General features: G+C 38.1%; 1 long non-coding RNA gene across 1 annotated transcript; it reads right to left on the bottom strand.

Annotated features, from left to right (window-relative positions):
- Window positions 1–3,370: 3,370 nt before the first annotated feature.
- On the bottom strand, window positions 3,371–16,302 carry LOC144287597 (uncharacterized). The gene is made up of 3 exons (XR_013355375.1): window positions 16,059–16,302; window positions 5,819–6,141; window positions 3,371–3,571 (listed from the first exon to the last, which is right to left on the bottom strand). It is a non-coding gene; the product is annotated as an uncharacterized LOC144287597 (long non-coding RNA).
- Window positions 16,303–22,331: the final 6,029 nt, after the last annotated feature.

Here is a 22,331-nt window from a genome sequence, read left to right as displayed (position 1 = left end):
TTTCTCTCTTATCTAATAGTCTAGGGCTGGGATTCCAGGACAGAAAAAAAAAAAAAAAAAGCGTGTGCGTATGTGTGTGGCAGTTGGGCTGGGGTAGCAGGGAGGGAGGGAGTGGGGGAGTCTTGCTCCAAGGGTTCATTTGGAATCCCAGACCAATAAGAACCCTTCCATCTTCAATATGTGGCTTCTCTAATTGTAGACAACAAGAGGGGGAGGAGCGTGGAGAAATGCACATACAAAAATTTCAGGGTCTGTCCTTGAGGAAGCACATATCACTCCCTTCACATTACTTTAATTACAACTGAGTTTATAGCCATGTACAAGTGCAATAAAAGTTGGGATGATGGCTTTTGCTGTGTGCCCAGGTGAAAAACAAGAAACAAGATTTTAGTAGATCGCTTGTCGCTTTTACCACGCAAGCCAATGCGCATTACTAATTTCTGAAATCAGGTTTGTTTCCTGTATGTTCAAGGGCCCTAAATATTTTAAGAGGTGGGTTTCCTCATAAACATGATGGATTCCTTCTTTTTACAATGCTCTACCAACGTGACTTAAGCAAAGGCAGCCTTTTAGGTCTCTCACACACGAAGTCACAGACACACACACACACACACACACACACACACAGAGAGAGAGAGAGAGAAAAAAGAGGTCTGTACTGGAAGAAAAAAGATATTGGCAGCTCATCGTTCTGACCCCAGGTGACTGGTTTGATTTTCTCTTGAAGAGTCAGCTGTGTTCCATCCTCCAGGGGAAGACACCGGGCAGAAGGCGCCAGGGAGTGGGAGTTGTGGCAGCGGGAGGAGGAGAACACTACTCAGTGACTGGTGCTGTAGGAGTGGGCACAGCTCCCACAGCTTTCTCCTCTTAGGAAAGAGGGTGCTGCTCTCACAGGCCAAATAGCAGGGACAATGGAATCCTCTTGGGGAGCTGGGAGCCCACCGCACAGTGGAGCAGACAAGAAGAATCCTGTCCTCTTACACTGGGGCCTCCTTCAAGGCCTGCTGCAGAGGCTAGAGCTGTTCTCACCCTGGTGGGGAGAGCAAAGGAAGCACAGACATTTCTGGCAACGATTAGAGTCCCTCAAGGACTTAACCATCTGGGGTTGGAGGGTCGTCATTGGAGAATCCTCGGAAACTTTGAAGAATCTTCCTTCCCCATTGTTCTGTTCTGTGATCCTGTAGAGTATGGTACTGCAGGTTTGTTGCATTCTCCTCCTTTCTCTACCCCTTCCATCCCCTCCCACCTTTCCAGCTGATGATCGTGCTCTCCAGGTCTGGATGCTCTTGATTCCCTGAGCATCCTAGACTGAATTAGCTCTCCCAAGTAGAGACTGCCCCCTCCACAACCTGTACTTGACCTCTTAGATACTGCGCTGACATTGATCTGCTAAGTGCTTAACTTCCCCTAGTAAATTGTAAATTCCCCGAGAACAAGGAATGGGCTCTGGGGACAGAGCACAATACAGGTGTGTGTATTGATATACTTACAGGTAACTCATATATACGCAGCCACGGCTGTGCGATAATCAGGGATTACCTTACTAGTATAAGCTTCCATTATGAAAGACTACAAGTATGTGAATGGACGATGCAATTAAAGATGATCTAAATTATAATTTAAAAGAATAATTTAAAACAAATATTCTGTTTCTAGAGCAGTAGGTTCTCATGTTCAAAAACAGTTCACAGACCTACAGAGGTGAAAGATTAGGAAAGCAGCATTTCCAAAGTTATAGTAAGAGTGGTATGATGTAGAAGTTAAGAACATAAAAAAAAAAAAAAAAAGAAGTTAAGAACATAGGTTCTAGAGCCAGATCATGGGGATTCAGATCCTAGTTCCACCACTCATGTGATTTGGGGGGAGTTATGTAGCTTCTCTGTACCTTGGTAATAAAGTGTGTTGAAGGTAATACCTCCTACAGGATATACATCATGTAATGTTCCTTCTTCACTTCCTCCTCCTCTTTTTTATCTTTTTGGGTTTTTTTTAAGATTTTATTTATTATTATTTATTTGATAGAGAATGAGCACACAAGCAGGGAGAGCGGCAGACAGAGGGATCCCGATGTGGGGCTCTATCCCAGGTCCCCAGGATCACAACCTGAGCTGAAGCCAGATGCTTCACTGCCAGAGCCACCTAGGTACCCCTTTTTTTTCATTTTTTAAAAGAATATTTATCTATTTATTCATGAGTGACACAGAGAGAGGCAGAGACCCAGGCAGAGGAAGAAGCAGGCTCCCTGCGGGGAGCCCAATGCGGGACTCAATCCTGGACCCCGGGGTCATGACCTGAGCCAAAGGCAGATGCTCAACCACTGAGCCACCCAGGCGTCCCTCTTTTTTTTTTTTCATTTTCTTCTTAATTTTAGGAAATTCGTTATATAAATGCCATAGTTTATTTTGGGAAGCATCAACAAAACATGATTTTTGAAATAAAATAGGAAAAGAAATAAGAACTTCACCGGTGTGTTAGTTGATCCAATATTATTTCCTTAGATTATAGTCTTGAATAGTGTTTGTACATGGCAAAGCTTAAACATCATGATTGTATTTCTTTAAAGAGCTACCCCCAGCAGGATACATGAACAGTAGAAAAATTGAGGAGCAAGAGGGGTGCTTGGGTGGCTCAGTCAGTTAAGTGTCCAACTCTTGATTCCAACTCAGGTCATGATCTCAGGGTTATGGGATTGAGCCCCGTCATCCATGCTGAGCGTGGAGCCTGGTTAAGATTCTCTCTCTGCTCCACTCCTCTGCTCACACTCTTTCTCTCTCTCCCTCTCCCTCTCTCCAAAAACATAAATAAATAAAAATAAAATAAAATTTAGGACCAAGATATTTGATCATAATTGTATTCTTAACTCTCACATGGAGCAATGTTGAAATATGCTAATGATATTTCATAATAGTATGTTGGTTAAATTAAGAAAAGTATCTGGCCAAGCAACATTTCGCTTTGTGCAATTTAGTTTTTTCCTAATAAATACTGTTCTGCTCTACTTGAATGGAAAACCTGTACTACTATTTGCAAAACATTTTGTTTTTCTTTCAAATGAAAGACAGGGAAAAAACAAGGGAAAAAAATTAGGCAGCAAACAAAAAAAGCAACCTTTGGTGCTAACCAGAAAATGGTGTGCGTGACAGGATACGTACAGCTGTCAATAGGCTTTTTTGCCACCAGGATGAGCCTTGGGTGCCAGTCCCTGAAGATTAGATCTGTTCAATATGTGGACACACAGGCAGGTTGCATGAGTGACCCTGATTGCCATAGTATTGCCTTAGTTTACAATATTAATAATAACTATATTATTATAACTATAACTATAACTATAATCAAAGTCAGTTGCAATAGACTTTTAAACTTAGCATCACAGCCTAGAACTCTTTAATTCACAGTGTACAGAATGTCGTTCTATGATTTGTAGTCAACATTACCAGTTACAGTGATTCTAGTGCACAGCCATCCCAGAGATCAATTCATTCAGGTCTGCTTATCGAAACAATATGTGATCATCTGTGAGAGACAGGAGAGATTTCATACTCTCAATCTGGAAAACGTTCTTCCCCAGAACCTAGGAACAGAGACAGATACTTGGCTTGATGGTGCATAAATAACATTGGAAAACATAATCACCAAGAAAAAAATATCAACATGTTATATATATATTTTTTTCAACATCTATCAGGCATTTTTCGGATACAGACACTATCACTTGTATCTGAAAATCTAGACCTGAGATTCTTGTATCTAATATTGAAAACCAAAGTCCTATTTCATGGCTTTGAATCTGTACATTTTTCAGAAAACAAGAACTGCCCATGTTCCCTCATCTATCCTACAGGTGACTGGAATCCCTCATGGATCCCACTTAGCTAGACACAGTCCAGTATTGTGCTAAAAATATGGGTCTGTCACTGGTGTAATTCCAGGTAAATTACATTTTTACTTTGTGCCTATTCTTCAAATATGTACATGTAATGATGTTAACTCTAGTATAATGCCTGTTTCACAGGATTCTATAAGGATGAAATGAGCAAATACTTAAAAAGCATTGGCCACATGTCTCATAAAAGCTTGTTCCATAGGCATTAAGTATTATGATTAATATGTTTGAACAAGAAAATATTAGTTCCTCTTTATTAGTTGTATTCTTTCCACAAAACTTCTGATTCCTAAGTAACAGTCTCTTAAAGAAATAGGCCTATCTGTGAAATGTTTTACCTAAATTAAAGAGTTTGAAATAAGAATAAATGGAGCCAAGATAACATTTCAGGTAAAAGATGTCAAAAAGCAGTGTTGTGATATGTTTTAAGTAATTTAACTTTTAAGAAAAAATCAATTTACCTTTCTGTTTTTAAGTGCAATACTTAAAGCATTAACACTTCTCTTTTCAGGAGATTAACTCATAGTAAGCAGTTTAGAATGCCCAATAAACTACTCATTTAGTGTATATTTATTAGCGTGACCTTAACTTTACATTATAACTAAGCAAACGTGCCTGTTCCTGAAAACCCCTAATATAGGAAGAGCATGCACTGTCAAGTCTTTTTTGAAAAGGCAATCAGAATAACTGAGGAACTCTTTCTGGATGATACAGTCCAAATGCAGAAATGCATTAGAATGTCCTCTGCATATTCCATAGCTTAATGACCAATCTCATCTCCATTCAATGTTTTCCAACTCCTTGTGCATAAAAGGACAGAAGTAACTCTAAGTTCATCTTTCCTACAAACTTGAAACACCTGTGCAGATTACAAGGGCTACGGGGAATGCAAATGTAGTGTGTTACCCAAGTGACACATTAGCCCATTAACACAGATGTTCACAGCTCTACCTTTGGGAGGCCTGCCAATTACAAATCAGCAAAACATGTGAAATTTTTTTAGAGCAGAAGCACCCCAAATCCAGCAATTACTAACAGTAGATAAAGTTGACCATACAAAGCTGCATGGTAAAGAGAATGAGGCATCTTCCTTATAAACAAATGTGTTGGGTGCGGATAACATATTAGTGAAGTTCTCATTTGACTCTTTCTTTTGGGATAACGACTGTCTTGGGCCTTGGGAAACAGAAGAATCAAATGTGACCAAGCCTGATGGAAAATGCCATAGTGACTTCTTTACCCAGCAATTAAAAGCCTCATGTTACACAGAAAATTGTTTATTAAAAGAACCCCCTCCATTTCATGTTCTTCATTTACAGATAAGTCACTTCCCTTGATGACAATGTTAACTTTGCACTTTATATTAGATTTAAAGATATGTTGTTACATTTAATAAACAAATATCTCATAATTAATTTCAGAATGGGAGTTTTGAGTCATTTTCAGCAGCCACAATAGTGGTGGTGGTGGTGTTTTACTAATCGATTTGTATGTGCCTGGTGTTTAACTAGTTACCTCAGTTCCAAACATCTTTCTTTTAAGGACTAGGTTTGAATTAGGGACTTTTTGGTGATCTTACACATAATGCTTTTAGGTTTCTTACACTGTCAACCCAATATCTTTTTAAATGAATTATGACAGGGAATTCATATATTAAACTAAGTGACGAACTGAGATGTTTTACCCCAGTGTCAGGTTGGGGGTTCCTTCTCTTCTGAGCTCAACCCCACTCATCCCTGTCCCTTCTTCTATTTCCTTGAGTATGGCAATGAACTGAAAGGATTCAAGTTGGCAACCTGCTCCCTTCTGATTAGCTTAAAATGGGTTCCCCGTCATTATTTTCCTTGTTTGACAATCTATTCAATTCCAGGATTGTGATAATGATGTTTTCTCTTACAGAGCTATTGTGCTACTTAATTAATGTTTATTACATACTTGGAGATCCTTGGATGGCAAATGATATTCTAGAGCCAAGTACATTATTATTTCAATAAAATTAATGCCAAGATGAATCATAATGTGGAAGGTGATGGCCTGGAAATTGTTTCCTATCACCAACTGGAAAGGATATATTTGTTTGGCAGCTTTCTAAGTACAGTATAAACAGGTGGCCATCCACAAGCTGATGTATAGAAGGGAAATAGTTCATCCAGATAATTTAGATTTTAATTGAATTCTTTACAAAGTATATGAAGTTTGAGTTTCTTTTGCAGGGAGGAGATTTTGATCAATTACTTTATTAAAGAGCCAATAGAGACCTATAAAGAAAAAAATAATAAAACACAAATTAGATTTAACCAAAAAATGTTTACTTTAGCATAGTGAAAAAGTATGAGCTTGGAGTTAAGTAAGATGGACTTAAATCCAGTGTCTGTCAATGTTGGAATTCCATGACACACAGATTAGATCTGTCTTGTTCACTGCCATTTTCCTGATCCTTGTTTCTACCTTATTCATATTTCTTCTTAATTAAATGTTCTGGTTTTTGATAGAGTCAAAAAGATAGATTCACCAGTCTTTCCCTCTAGGCTTTGTAGTTTTTATATCTTTCATTAAAAAGTCTTCCCTTCAGGTACCTGGGTGGCTTAGTAGGTAGAGCATGTGACTCTTGACTATTGATCTCAGGGTTGTGGGTTCAAGGCCCACCCTGGGCATAGAGCTTACGAAAGAAAGAAAGAAAGAAAGAAAGAAAGAAAGAAAGAAAGAAAGAAAGAAAGAAAAGAAAGCAAAGAAAAGAAAGAAAGAAAAGAAGAAAGGAAGGAAGTCTTCCCTTATTTGAAGTATTTAAAATAAGTTCCTATATTTTATTCTATAGGTTTTACTTTTTATATATAATCCATTACTCTGTGGATTGCATTGCATTATTTTGGAGTAAAAATTATAAAAAGTAGGAAAAGCATTAACAATCTAATTTGAATTTTAAAAATAAAAGATTTGGGGCACCTGTGTAACTTTTGATTTCAGTTCAGGTCATGATCTCAGGGTCATGAGATTGAGCCCCATGTTAGGCTCCAAGCTCAGCATGGAGTCCTGCTTGAGATTCTCTCTTTTCTTCTCCCTCAGCTCTTATCTACCACACACCTCTCTAAAATAAATCTTTAAATCAATAAATAGAAATAACAGATGTATTTGGGAATAATTAACATACTAAGACACTGTCTTCTAATAATGAATTTTAGTATACATTTTTATTTATTTTGTTTTTTTCCCCAATAAAGTCCTATACTTATTTTGTTAAGAGTTGTTATAGTTTCCTGTACTAATGCCATAAGTGGTATATGTTTTAAAAAGCAATTTAAATATCTGGTTAAATGTCCTGAAGTTGGAAGTGCACATCAAGAAATATCTATATTTTTATCTAACAAGTGCCTTTAAATAAATCGTTTAATCTTCCTCCCCTGCTGTGAAGGACCACTAAGATAGAAGCCATCGCTCTCAGAATATTTGAGTTACAGAAACAAATTTTATCTCAGTAATTATAACCCACTTTGAGGTATTAAAATGATGGCTCCAGTGTAGAATCCAATTTAAAATTTAAATCTCCCTTCAAGTTCATAGATTTTCCTTCTCCCTAGTTCAGGGCTGACTTAGGCCTAGGAGACCTGACAGAGAAGATTCTTTCCCTGTCTCTTCTCATTCATTTCCCAACCTCTCTACAATTTCTGGGTTCCCCTCCCTTGTCCAATGTAAGTGTGGTGTCAAAGCAAAGACTGCCCTGCACAAAGCTGAACAGACAAGGAGGATTTATTGCAGAATCTCGCAGTAGGCCAGAGAGGCCAGAGCTCAGTCTGAGCTCAGAGAGTTTTTAAAAGCTGGAGTGGGGAGGAGTCTTAGGCCACCTGTGTTTGCTAATTGGCTTTACCCACTGGAAAAAATAACTTTTTCTTATCGTTACAGCAGGAAGTAGTTTTACAACATGGAGCAAGGCTCCCACCAGAGTTTGGTTCCTTTTTGTTGTTGTTGTTATGTCACTTTCATTTCTTTTATTTATTTATTTATTTATTTATTTATTTATTTATTTATAAATTTATTTTTTTATTGGTGTTCAATTTGCCAACTTATAGAATAACACCCAGTGCTCATCCCATCAAGTGCCCACCTCAGTGCCTGTCACCCAGTCACCCCCACCCCCCTCCCACCTCCCCTTCCACCACCCTTAGTTTGTTTCTCAGAGTTAGAAGTCAGAGTTTGGTTCCTGATAGGTACTCTGTCTTCCTCGAGGAGCACATTTCGAAGGATGGCTCTCAATCCTCCAGACAGGCATTTTAGGTTGTGACGCTGGCAAGAGGCTTTTAAAAAGATTTACATGTTAACAGGACAGAGAAAGAATTTATAAATACACATTTTTATAAAGTGAATGTTCTGAGGAAAGAAAGGTCAGGGCCTCCAGTGAGGGAGGCTGTCTGAAGTTTAGTTGAGCCAAGGGGAAGGTGAAGGCTGTCTTTGCACATTGTTGTCCTCTGTCTCATCTAAGCCAAAATTTAGAGGCAACAGGAAGCTCCTTTTTCATCTCTAATGTCTTCTAATTGTTTACGTAGGCATTTCCGAATACAATTAATTTTGTAAATTGATTTTTAAGAACTTTTACCTAGGGAATGAATTTTATAAAGGAATTGTTTCCCCTTTATTATAGGTTTGGAAATAAAGTACCGATTTATAAATATAGTCAAAGGTAATGTTGTTTTCATTCTGTATGTTTTTTTCTTTTAGTTAGTTATTCATTTTCATCTCATAATGACAGAAATTCACTGACACTTTTTTTCTAGTACTTTTGAAATGTTATCTTTTATATTTAAATATTTAGTGCCTCGGAATTAATGTTAGTGAATTCTGTGTCACAGGGTTCTAGTAATTGTCCTCATTTGTGATGTATTAGAATTACCAATAACATAGTGTTATGCTAGGATTTGCTCTTTGGCATAATTCTCTATCTATAATGATGGTTACCATAGACTCTGGAGATGGAGTACTCAGGTTCAAGATCCAGCTTTTTTGCCTTTGATCCTATATCCTTAGTGGATATTTAACCTCTTAGCACCTAGTTTACTCATCTGTAAAGTTGAGATAAAAATAGTGCAATGGTAGGAAAAATTGTGATGATGTTCCCCCCAAGAGTCTCACCTTCTGGTTATTCCATCAAATGCTAACCTAGGTATCACTGTCTTGGGACTTTGCAGATAGAATTAAGGTTATTTATCAGCTGACATTAAGATAGAGAGGTTATCTTGAATTACACAGGTGAGCTCAAAAGTAGTTGCATGAGCCCTTAGATGCAGAAGAGGAAGAAAGAAGGAAGGAGGCAGCCAGAGATGCTTGTGTAAAGTAGAAGCAGGAGAGAGATTCCGTGTGTGAGAAGGACTTATCCCACAGTTGCTGACTGAACACATGTCAAGGAATGTGTGCAGCCACTAAAAGCTGAAAATGGTACTTGGCAGAGAGCCAGCAGGGAAATGGGGACCTCAGTCCTACAACCACAGGAAGTTAATTCAGCCAACATCTAAATGAGTTTAGAGGGTGATTCTTCCCTGAAGCCACCATTAAGGAATACAGCCCTGAGACACCTTGATTTTAGACTGGCAAAAATCTCATTGAACAACTAACCTACAGAAACTATGAATAGTAGGTTTGTTGTTTTAAGGCCCTAAATTTGAGGTGATTTGTCATGGCAGTGAGGGGGTTCAGGAAACACCCCACTCCACCTCCCCCTGGAATGTGCCTCTTTGTCATGTGGATTGTTTTGAGCTGAAGGCACGTGAGAGCCTTTGGGTTTAAGAGAAAGTTTTGTCCCTCCCTTAACCACACAGAAGAATCTAAATTGAGGGTCTTTCCCAAAATAAGGGCTATTAACAGAGATAATTTTTATCTGAGACCCATTTGTATAGTGGGGCAAACATCTCATTACCAAACATCTGTTCTCCGTATCACCCTGTGAAATGCATTCCTTTCCTCTGAACTCTCAGGCCCCTACCCCTTCTCCTTAATTCAGAGTGATGTATATCCCTCATTTTATCTGTCTTTGGAATTTCCATATCTATACTAAATGTAATTGTCTCCTGTTAATCTCTCATTTCAATTGGATTCTTAATCCAATTCTAGGACCTTTGAGGGGACAGGAATTCTTGCTCCTCCACAGCAATAATGGACAATGAACACAAGCACATAAGTGAAAGAATTATCATGCAAAAAAAAAAAAAAAAGAATTATCATGCATATTAAACAAGTTCACTTGTGTTAAACACTAGGATAGTACCTAGCAGGAATTAAGTGATAAATTCTGACTTTCATTAAACTACTCCATATATTATTTCATTCTTGCACATCAGGTCTTATGTACTATATTGTTAGAATGCATATCAATAATTTGGTATAAAATATACTCATATTGGGTTTTCATATATAGTTTTTAAAAATTTTTTTTAAATTTTTATTTATTTATGATAGTCACAGAGAGAGAAAGAGAGGCAGAGACACAGGCAGAGAGAAGCAGGCTCCATGCACCGGGAGCCCGACGTGGGAATCGATCCTGGGTCTCCAGGATCACACCCTAGGCCAAAGGCAGGCACCAAACCGCTGCGCCACCCAGGGATCCCTCATATATAGTTTTTAAATATGTTCTCAGATAGCCTTACTCATTTATCATTCCTCATTTTTTCAAATTTAAATCACCATTGGCATTTTTATTAGAAATACTTTAACATGTATACAACTGATTCTACTTTCTGTTTGATTCTATTTATAAAAATAAAAGTTTTTAGCCAGACTGTTGTAATTGAACACTTATTACTATGTGCTCTCTCAAGAATTATTTTTGTAATTTCTCTTACTCTTACATTCATTTATATTATTTAGATCAGTTTTTCTTTTATTTTCAAGGATACATGTTACCCTTTAGTCGCATTTCATTCCCTGTTCTTTATACCTGTTATTTATTGTTGCATTATCAATAGCCTATATTTAATGTTCTTCTATTTTAAATATTTGTCTTTATTCTTTGGATTATAAGGGACATTCCTACAGTTCTCATTAGTATGACTAATTAAATTTTATATTGTTTTCATTAAAAAATAGGTCAAGTTTTACAAATGTTAAATTGTCTTATAATATTTTCATATCCCAGTGAGAGTGTCCCTCCCCTCCTCCCCACCTCTGCATGCTTTGTTACTGTCATTTACATTTTTCACTTGAGTTAATTGTTATCTCATCTCTTATCTATTTTATATGGTCAATATTTTCTTAAATTTTTAGGAGAACTCAATTATATTTTTCATATTTTTCTTCACTGCTATTTTACTTGTTATGTTGACTTTTTCTCATTGGCTTTATTAAGAAGTTCAGATGTTCTTTGTTTCCCAGTCATTAAATGGGGAGAGCTCCGACTTGGCTCACGTTTTGACATAAACAGAATAGGTAAATTATTTCTGCTCTTCTAATTCTTCAAGTCAGAAATGAATCTGGATTGTAAAATGTGTCCCCAACTAGTATTCTACTGAAATGAAAGGGGGGGAAAAAGAAATGAAAGGGCTTTCCTTTTTTTTAATGACAGGAATTTATTACTGGAATATTTGAAACAGTTCCTTCTTTTTCAGAAACAGTGCATGAGCATCTGTAACCCATTACACACCAACACTCCAGCTTTTTCTATCTCTGTCCTCCCTGTGATGAACCTCACATCTTAAGGTCTAACAGGTCACTGGATGTCCAGTGCAGCCCTGAAATGGAAATGGAAATGAATGAGAACTAGAGCATCCAATGTGGTTCACATTCTTGGAAAAACAAAACAAAACAAAATTTAAAAAAACAGAGGCTACTCCTGTAAGGTGTATGGATGTAAGTTTTGGCAAGAAAATGGAACATATATTTCTCCTTTCTGGTCTGGGAAGACTTGTTTTCTCTGGGATTGGATGGAAATCTGCCATCATATTCTCAACACCTTTCATTTTTTTGTGTTAAGGTCCTGTCTCTGCTATGGTTGGTGACAATTTCTTTGGGACCTGGGAAACTCTTGACCAGAGGTTCAGGTTTTAGTAGTTTGTATTTGTTTTTGTTTCAATTGTTTTTAAGAAGGGAAGAGAGAGAGTGAGCATGTGCATGCACATGCAGGGGAGAGGGACAGGGAGAGAATCGTAAGCAGGCTCCCTGCCGGTGTGGAGACCTACACAGCTAGATCCTACCACCCTGAGATCATGACCTGAGTGAAATCAAGAGTCAATCTTTAATGGACTGAGCCACCCAGGCACCCCCAGTTTTTAGTAGTTTTATAACATTGCATCTTTTTTCTGTGTTTTCATGAGTATTTCATGAGAAATAGGGAACTCAGCAGCCCTTGTTGGAAGTCATTATTTCAAACTGTAGAATTTCTTTATTTTTGCTGTATATTTCATTAAAGCAACTGGTACTAGAAAATCATCTAAGATTTTGGCAATAGATTGACTTTGGCTTTTCCTTGTAAAGATAAAATTTGGGTACTATTCTGTATTTTCTCAGATACTTGAAATATTTTGTGAAAACTAGGCAATGAAATGTCTGGTGACTTCTTAAATTCTGACTTTTACTTTGGATTTTTTATGAACACAAAATAAGCCAACTCAGCTTTCCATATTTTTTCAAATTATTTGGTCATAGCAGAGAAGATATTTTTACAATACTGTTTAGTCACACTTCTCAGGGGAGAAGTTCTCTATAGTTCTGTGTCAGTAGTAAACCAGCATAAGCCAACAGATAATGATGTGACTACCCCAGGGCAATGCAACCACAGAAAAGAATTCTCTATGTATGTGGACTGGAAGACTACATTTAGACAGTTATTAAACTCATTTATTAAACTCATTTTGAACAGTTGACATCATGAAATCTCAAATGTTTTGAGCTGTTTTAAGTAGGTCACAAAACTGTGTCTCACCCAACTTCTCCATTCCTATTATTGTTTTTCCATCTTACTCTTTTGAAAATAACTGACTTTCATGCAACCCTTTATCTTTTTTAAAAGCTGAAAGAGGGCCTTTATAAGCAGTGGAGTAGGAAAAAAAAAGGAAAGAAAAAGCTTCAAAGGAAAACTGAAGCACAACTTGAAACTGTGTCACAGGGCTGGGAGCTGCTGAAACACGCAAAAAATGTTTTCAGACTTAAGGCAAGCTGCCTGAACAGAGCATGACTTCTCCAGTAACTTCTTTGGAGGGTTATAGGCAGCAATGCCCTCACTGAATCACAGCTTTGAACCCCCGTTGAGGAGGTGTCTCTCCTTTCGATCAGTGTTAACGGGGGTTGACAACAAGCTGGCTAGCTTTTGAATCATTCCACTAAGGTTGTCCTGTTTGTGTATCTGTACTCCTGTCCTGGCCCTGTTCCTTTTTCTAGAATCATGAAACAAAGGAAGGAGAAAAGAGAATATATCAAGGTTTTTGATGGAAGAAACCATTCAGTGCTATCCTCTTCTCTTTCCTCAACTTGGACCCAGTCCAAGTCACAACCACAATATTTAGATGTGAAATGTCATTGATAATGTGAAAAAAATATGCTGTAGTCATATAAACAGCACACTCAGTAGAGTTCTCTCATGTTTGCAGGGCATGATCTTTATCTATTCATAAACAACAGATTACTGATTGCTTTAGACAACAACCACCTGAATATGCCTCACTGTTTTGTAAGGTATGAATATGGGCACACCTCCTGGGTGGTTTTCCTGTTTCATGCCCTAGCAATGCCCCAGTGGTAGTATCTGGCTGGTGGTTAGATGGATCTGGATGGTTCAGGATGGCTTCACTCCTCTGTCTGGCACGTAGGGGAGGAAAGACTGAAGGCTGAGCTCAGAACCCCTCTTCCATATAATTTTAGGGCCTCCCTAGATGGTCTTCCCAGCTAAGTAGTTGGACATTTGGACATCTTTTATGGTAACTCAGGCTCCAAAAGGCTAAGATGGAAGTTGCTACATGTTTTAGAGTGTGAGCACAGACCTCTATTGATCAAAGCAGTTTTGAGCCAACCCAGATTCAAAGGAAGTAAGAATAGACTCCAGCTTTCCCTGAAAAAGAAAATTAAAAAATGTGTGGCATTCTTTTATACACCTCAGGACATGATACATATTTGGTGCTTAATACCAACATATGGAATATTTCATGTCCTTCACTTCACTTCCATCTGTGCATTCGACTCAATTCAGCACTGGGCAGACAAGAATTCACATTCAAATTTAGTGACCCCATATTCCCTGTTCTGTGTACACATGTGCATGCGAGCAGGTCGCTGGCCCTGGCCCTTCTCTTTGTTCCTCTCTCTCCATGTCATCTGTGTTAGAGTGAATTTGAGCAGCTAGCCTGACTTCCAAAACATTTTAAAGTGTTGTGTGGTAAGAGGTGAGGAAGATAATTTCTCTCCAGGAAACAATATGGCACAAGTGCCAAATATTCAGCAGTGGGTCAACCAAGTGTTACTTCAGGATTATAAATGAGAAACAAATTGCCAGTGGATGATGAACTGAGGCCTGACCTCTCCAAGCCCATCGTGGGCTTTCTCCTCGACAGGACATATTGACGGGAAGGACAACAAAACCAGAGCTAGTGAAATTGGAAGTTATACGACGTCACATGGGGGTGGGGATAGCCAGGTTTTCTTATTTGTTTTCCTGACTATAATCGAATACAATTATGCGACAGAAAGACCAAGGGAGGGAGGGAGGTGGGCAAGGAAGGAGACAAGAAGGGGAAAGCCGAAAGCAGGGTTGGGGTGGGGGAGATGAAAGATACAGAAGATGAAAAATTGCTGGAGGAAAAAAACGGTTCTCCTAGTTAATTTCTTCAGCTCAGACCCAAATTAACTGTGTCCTACCAAGTATCCCTCAATACAAAATAAGCTTTATTTCTGTGCTGGCTATCCCTAAGTAAAATATTTTGAGCTGTTATAACTATTAGAAGGCAAGAATTGTTTCTTTTGTTTGCTTATTCCATGGCCTTTTCAGTATCTGACACAGTATGGTAGGAACTGTGTATATAATAAAACCAGGTTACATGAAAGAAAATATGACCGAATCTAAACATGCAACCAGATTAAGATATAATGAATGGATCACATGTACTGGCTTTATTGTTACATTAAACGCACCAATATACATCACCTTTGTAGATATGATCTAAGTAAAATTATTGAAATAATTAGATATTTGTGAATGGCCATAAGGTCCGTTTACACTTTTTTTTTTTTAAGGCTTTATCTATTTATTCATGAGAGACAGAGAGAGACAGAGACACTGGCAGAGGGAGAAGCAGGCTCCATGCAAGGAGCCTGACATGGGACTTGATCAGGGTCACACCCTGAGCTGAAGGCAGACGCTCAACTGCTGAACCACCCAGGAACTTCTTTTACATAAAAAAATAAATCTTAACCATTCTATCAATACCACCCAATTATATACTCATTTGCTTTTTTTTTTTTTTATGGTCCCTCTTCCCCCATTAAAATACCATCCACAAGAATGAGGATTTTGTTTTGTTGATCATTATTTCCTAAGCAGTTAGAACTCTTTCCCAATGAAAGGTGCTCCATGAATATTGGATGAATAAACAGACACAATATAATAGTTACAAAGTCGAGATGGCAGATGCTATCGAAGAGCCAGCATGTCTGCCTTGGGCCATCTGAGGCCACTGGTAGCTAGAGACAGTTTGCAGCATTTCTTAATCAGAAGCCCTGGTCTGTCTCCCTTCTCTGCCTGAGAGCTTTCTCTACCACCAAGGGAGCTTGCTCTCCACCATCAGATGCAATTCTGTAGCTTATCGCCCTTGTGAGCAATGCTCCCCCTGGGGCAGGATGAGAGTTAACAGGAGAGTGCGAGAGTTGGCCTGCTTCCAGTAGGTAAGAGAGTCCTGGGGTGAGTTTCACAGTGCTGCTCAGAGGGCCCTACGGCCAGGCAGGATGGTGCCGTCCTTGCTCTTAGGAGCAACTTCCTCATGAATATATTCACTGTGGGCTCTTCTCTGTCCCACTCTCCTCTCTCTCTACTTGGGTTTCTCAGGACTACACTTTGGAGAACCCAAACTATGGACACTTAAAAGTCATTAATGAGCAAGTGTGTAATGATTAAACTTTTTTATTTTGTTATTTGTCTGAATCAAGGGGAAAAAAAACAACAAATTCAGGAGTCATTAAAATTATGCATCAAAACAACTCAGTCAATACTTACAAAGTACTAATAGATTTCAGGCAGGTTTTGTCCAGGAGTGTGTATTCATCCTTATGCTTTATGCCAGTGCCTACATCCCTGCCACTCCTAAGTACCTTTCTAGGTTTAAGTTGTAGAAAAGAACTCATCTTAAGTAAAGCATAGATAATCTTATTTCATGTTTAACAGTTATTTTTCCTGGAACTTCAAAAATTACAGTTCTTTTTTTAATTTATTCATTTATTGGATAGAGAGAGAGAATGAGCACAAGCAGGGGGCAGGCAGGGGGAGAAGTAGAAGCAGGTGCCCTGAGAAAGAGGGAGCTTGACATGGAACTCGATCTCAGAACCCTGGGATTATGACGCGACTGGAAGACGTTCAACAGACTGAGCCACCCAAGTGCCCTACATTTCAAGATAAGCAGTTAAAACACGGAAGAGTGACCTTTTTTTGTGTGTATTATCAATAAGAATCTTTAGGCTTTGTGTATAATCCTTCCAAGTGTCATTTTGAAGAGTATTTGTTTTCTAGTGAATTTTTCAAATACATTCCATCTGTGAAACATCTCTTTTTGAAAAGACGACCTTTAAACATGAAGTTGAAAAGAAATTTGTGGTAACTAATTTTACCATTAAATGAGAAACATCAAAACTGATATGTTTTTATTGCTATATTACTTAGCAATAGTACTTTTTGATGTTTGGCATATTGATCTTTTTTTTTTTAAGATTTATTTATTTATTCAGAAAGAGAGAGAGAGGCAGAGGGAGAAGCAGGCTCCATGCAGGGAGCCCGACGTGGTACTCGATCCGGGGCCTCCAGGATCACACCCTGGGCTGCAGGCGGCGCCAAACTGCTGCGCCACCAGGGCTGCCCCTGGCATATTGATCTTGTGTGATTTAGCAAAATCACATAAAATGAGATCCATCCTTTTTGTTACCAAAAACATACTACTGGCTAACCTATGTGAAAAGAAAGTGAAAAAGAAGAGAGATTATGAGAAGGTTGTATCTTAGCACCTCTCTTTGTATGTGCCATGTAAGAAGGTCGCATTAAAATTGCTACACCTTATTGCTAAATCAGATGACCATAATGAGTTCTTTGGTGTTTATATAAGCCTCATAATCACAGTGTTTGGAAAAAAATAGGCAAGTTTATTTCACTTTTATGTAATAGTTCTAAATTAATTGTCAACATTCACAAAACAATTTTGTTCTACATGGACACTTGGCAGCTTGGATATCTCCAGCGTCATGAAACCACATCCCATACAGCATTTCCATTGTCTCAAAGCTGAATCAGCTTGGTCCCTAGCAGCTCTGTCAGTGGAGAGGATAAGGCCACAATCCTGAGGACTCAACATGGAAGTGGAAAACATCACTTCTGCTCACACTCCATAGGTAATTTGCTTAGGTAGACACTCCTCCCTGGGAGGGAAGAGAGAGAAATATGTTGTTCCCATGTTCCCAGAAGGAAGGAAAGACAGGTTTTGGAGGACCGCTCACTACTCCCTAAGCAAACAGTTAAGGCTTTCGGTGTAATAGGTATACCTATTACAGGTATAAAAACATTTTGTGTGATTTTAGAATTCTTGAGATTGGTCTGAGTTTAAAAGGCGGTATCTGTAATATTCATTCCCATTGTGTGTGCCTAAGAAATGGTGTCTACCAGTCTTATGAACAAGGATTCTAGTTTTTAATGTATAAATTAAATCTAGTTTATGCCATGTTTTAATAAAATATCAATGCAAAACAATTAGTGACTTTTCACATTCAAAGAAGTTTAGTGGCAAAATGTCTCCTGTAGGCATGTCTAACTACTTGTGCACAGATTTATTTCAAAGTCGTTACAGAATCATTCTGATTCATAACATTCTAGATTTTTGTCAAAGCTTAAAAATAGCAATTGCCATCATTGCACACATCCTTCCTTGGTGATGAAATCCATGACACCTCGCACGTAGGTAAGGACAGCTTTTTTTTTTCGATGACCGTATGCATAATATTAGTCATATAACAAACAAATAATCTTCAAATCCTCTGCTACTGCCATGCCTTTGAGAGCAGAAAATATCAATAATTTCATCTTCCAACACATCTTAACATATAGGTGGAGACATTGATTAGCCAGATGCACAACATGTTTAGAAACATTCACACTTTGAATACTTATCACTATAATTATAATTATTTAATAATTATAATTGTCTCAGCCTTCTGTTTCAGAAACATCAGTCTTCTTTGCATTGTTCTATTGTGTAGAGATTGAAAGCTATAGATTTAAAATTGATGATTTGTATACACTACTATAGCATTAATTTTACAAAATAGAGAGGCTTACATGAGCCAGCTTGATAATGGTGTCATCTAGCTTCGTGAAATAATTTCTCAAGAATACTTATTTATGAAATAAAGTAGATCTAATGCACATAAAAAATGCAGGGATATTTATCTATTTTGTATTATTTATTCATGATACTTCTCTTTTCCTCACTCTTGCCATGGTTTAATATGGAGAAAAAAAATTCTACTTTTCCAGTGAACTTTGCCTTGACCAGGTATTTTTTTTCCTTTTCCTTTTCTTTTTCTTTTTCTTTTTCTCTTTTTTTCTTTTTCTCTTTCTTTTTTCTCTTTCTTTCTTTCTTTCTTTCTTTCTTTCTTTTTTTCCTTTCCTTTCCTTTCCTTTCCTTTCCTTTCCTTTCCTTTCCTTTCCTTTCCTTTCCTTTCCTTTCCTTTCCTTTCCTTTCCTTTCCTTCTTTCCTTCTTTCTTCTTCTTTTTTTTGCCACTGGAATGCAAATAGAACAGATTTACCATTACCGAGCAGAGGTTTTTAGAGATGTGTGTTTCCACTCACCACTCTGGGAACACATCCCATGTAAGATAGGCCCCTTCATCCTGGATCCCAAAGTGAGGAAACACACAGAGGAGTGTCTCATCCAGCTTGCATCCTACATCCAGGTCCAGCAACGATAAACCCAGTAGAGTGCTCAAGAGTCATAATAGACTCTCAGACGCTGAAGCAAGACATAAATGCAAGGCATTATGAACATCGAAGTTGCCAGCGGAATATTGTGTATGATCACGACAGAACCAGACTGATGCCAAGAGTGGCACCAGATGTAGAATGTTGCCAGGACAAAACCTCAACAGCGTGGTATTTGCATTAGAGACTCATGGTTCAGGCATTCGGCTGTTATTGCAGATGCAAAATATTCAGCCCATGTAAAATAGTGGGATGAAATTTGGTAAAACTGTCACCTGACATAACTTTGGGGTAGAACTGTTCCAAATGAGCCCTGGAACAAGGGCACAGGAGTTCCCTGAGCTGGAGTGGTTTCTGCTTGTTCTGAGCAGAAACAGGAAGAGGCACTGTATGTTTCTGTTAACTCCTCTGAATCCTTCCTCTTCCCTAAAACCCCATGTCCCAGAGGAGAGGAGCTCCTTCAGGTTGTGTCCTAGAATGAGGAGACTTTAATCCCACACTTAATCTGTGGCTAATCACAGCTAAATCTAGCAGAGGTCATCTCCGCAAATTACAGCATATAGTTTAGTAGAGAAGCAGCCAAAAATGCATAGACCTGTGAGTCATTAACATTTGTCACTGTCACTCACTGGTTTCCAGGGTTATTATATGCATATGGCAGGGCAGATATAGACAACTAGATTTTCCTTTACACTGTCAGAAATATATTTTTGTCATTAAAATATTTTGAAAAAAATGCTTTGATTTTTTTTCTTTTCTACAATATTTTAAAGTATTCATGAAATGGTTGCATTTATAATCCATCTAAATGTTCATCCTTTTATAGTTTTGTATTATATTGCTTCCCCATGTCTTAGAATCATCATATAGTCTTTTTTTTTTAAAGTTCTATTTTGCCTAATGTATGTGTCTGGGATATCAGACTTCAGATTCTTAAAGGGAAAAATTAATTGGTTTTTTTTGGAAAAATTAATTGTTGATTACAATCAGCAGTTGAGCCAATTAAAAAATAATCTCTGCTAAAATAGTTGGTGTTTAAATTGCATATAATATTCTCACTAAAGGAATACATCAATAATTTACCTAGAGATAATGTTTTAGCAGGCAATGTTTAAAAGAATTTAGACTAATGAATTGCATAATCATTCACAAAATCAGTCATTATCGATCAAAGATTCCTTCAATAATTTGTCTAATGTTCAGATTTTAGATTTGTAATTACAAGGTTTTTTTTTTTAATTTATTTATTTATGATAGTCACAGAGAGAAAGAGGCAGAGACACAGGCAGAGGGAGAAGCAGGCTCCATGCACCGGGAGCCCGACGTGGGATTCAATCCCTGGTCTCCAGGATCGCGCCCTGGGCCAAAGGCAGGCGCCAAACCACTGCGCCACCCAGGGATCCCTAATTACAAGGTTTTAAGGGCTACTCCAATCAGCTGTATAAATCCATAACTTTCCCAAAAAATAAAATATTGTATACTAAATCAGACTTTCTATGATGATTAGAAAGGTAAATTTATTTCAAAAATCAATGTGTTTGTAGCTGATATGCAGTATTTTGATCTAAATTCCATGCTAAAATAAAAGTTGGTAATATTATTATATAATAATAGTTTTGAAGCAAGCAGACCCAGTCAGAACCCAGGAGCAGGTCCCACAGGACTAGCCAAGCGGGTCCTTGGCTGCGTGTAGGGGAGGACTCAAACATGAACCAGAGGAACTGAAAAGAGAGGTTATCGTGTAGTGTAAACGACAGGTATAGCAGACAGAGTGTCTGGACTTGGAAAGGAGAGTGAATCTTGATGTCATGTAGAGCTAAGGGGTTATATTAGGAAAGGTTCGAGGGTACACATTCCTCCAGGAATTCAGGGTAGGTTCCAATCAAGGGCAGATGTGAAGTGAACAATAGGTGCTACTCCATAAATAATCAAAGCATTGATGTCAAGTATCAGCCCAGGTTGGTTTGAAGCTAAGTCCTGGAACGTGTTTGGGATCTGGCTCTTGTTAGGTGTTATCAGGTGTTTGGGGCCTAGGGCAAAATTCAGAGAATGATTAACTTTCTTGCTTCCCCTGGAAGTGGGGTCTTTGGCTTATTCAGAGGCAAAATGTGGAACATGAGTAAATGGGGCCTAGCAGAAAACCAGCAGAGAGGGAGCTGGAGTCCCGTCTGCGCCCCCCCCATACTAGTTTTGACTCTTTCTTGTAAAATGATCCCTGAATAACTTCTGTGTCCTTTTTGAGTAACCTGATTTTCCTGAAGGTCCTTTTGTTAAGTCATCCCTACATGGAGTCAATCCAGTACCTCTTTCACTTATAAAATATATCTCAGTCTATTACTTATCGGTTGTGCAAAGTGAAGAAAAAATTCATTTTTGTCATATTTCCTCATTTAAATGTGGACAATAATATTCTCATGTAGTTACTGTGAATAAAATTTTTTAACACAAAACAGAGTATCCAGTATATAATAAGTATATAAATGTGCATTTCCACGTCACTGAGAAATTCCCACCTCTTCCCTGTGTAATCACCTATCTTGTTTCCAGAAGTCTTCTTTATTCATAAAAATGAATTTTCTCTTTGTACTTAGCAATGCCTACAGGTAGTAGACAAAATATGTCCTTATACAAAGGAAAGCAATGTGCGTCCGTATACATACCAGTTATAATTCTCAACATTGATATAAGTAGCTATACTCTTAGAGAATTATCCATGGATATGTATGTGCACGTGCCTGGGTGCATTTATCTACATGTTCAGATTAGTAGAGAAGAGGGAAAGGATATACTTTGTAATAGACAATATAGCCTCTGTTGGAGTATAGATGATAAATAATAATAACGTGTGGCCTTTGAGTCATTTTGGAAGTCACCCTTCTTCTCAAATATAAGGGAATCAAGTCAAATTCTTTAATTTGAAAAAATTTTTAAAAATTTGACGACAATTAAGACTCATGTTTCTAACAAGGCCCCATTTGTTGGGCTGTCACAATAAAAATTAACACCAGCATTTATGAGGCCCTGGCTCTTTTCTCCTGGAGGAACTATCCTGCCCATTGTTTGTCATGACCCCTGGCTCTACATGTCAAGAAACTCTTCTTTCTCTGTTGTGCTCTTTGGTCACAGCTTCTGTGAACGGGTATTCTGGGGCCCTCCATCCTTGGTATCATACTCCCTCTAAAGACTACTGCTTATGGAAGACTAATGGTCTGTGATTCCAAAAGTCAGTGGTGCGTTTAGTTCAACCTCATGGTTTCTTTGCTAACAAGATCCCTTCACAAGTTCAAGTTCGCTAGACATTGCATTTGTCA

This window comes from Canis aureus, chromosome 17 (assembly GCF_053574225.1).
Source record: "Canis aureus isolate CA01 chromosome 17, VMU_Caureus_v.1.0, whole genome shotgun sequence".
Classification (NCBI taxonomy): Eukaryota; Metazoa; Chordata; class Mammalia; order Carnivora; family Canidae; genus Canis; species Canis aureus.
Note: the sequence above shows the minus strand (reverse complement) of the source record. Positions and strands in the feature narration are given on the sequence as shown.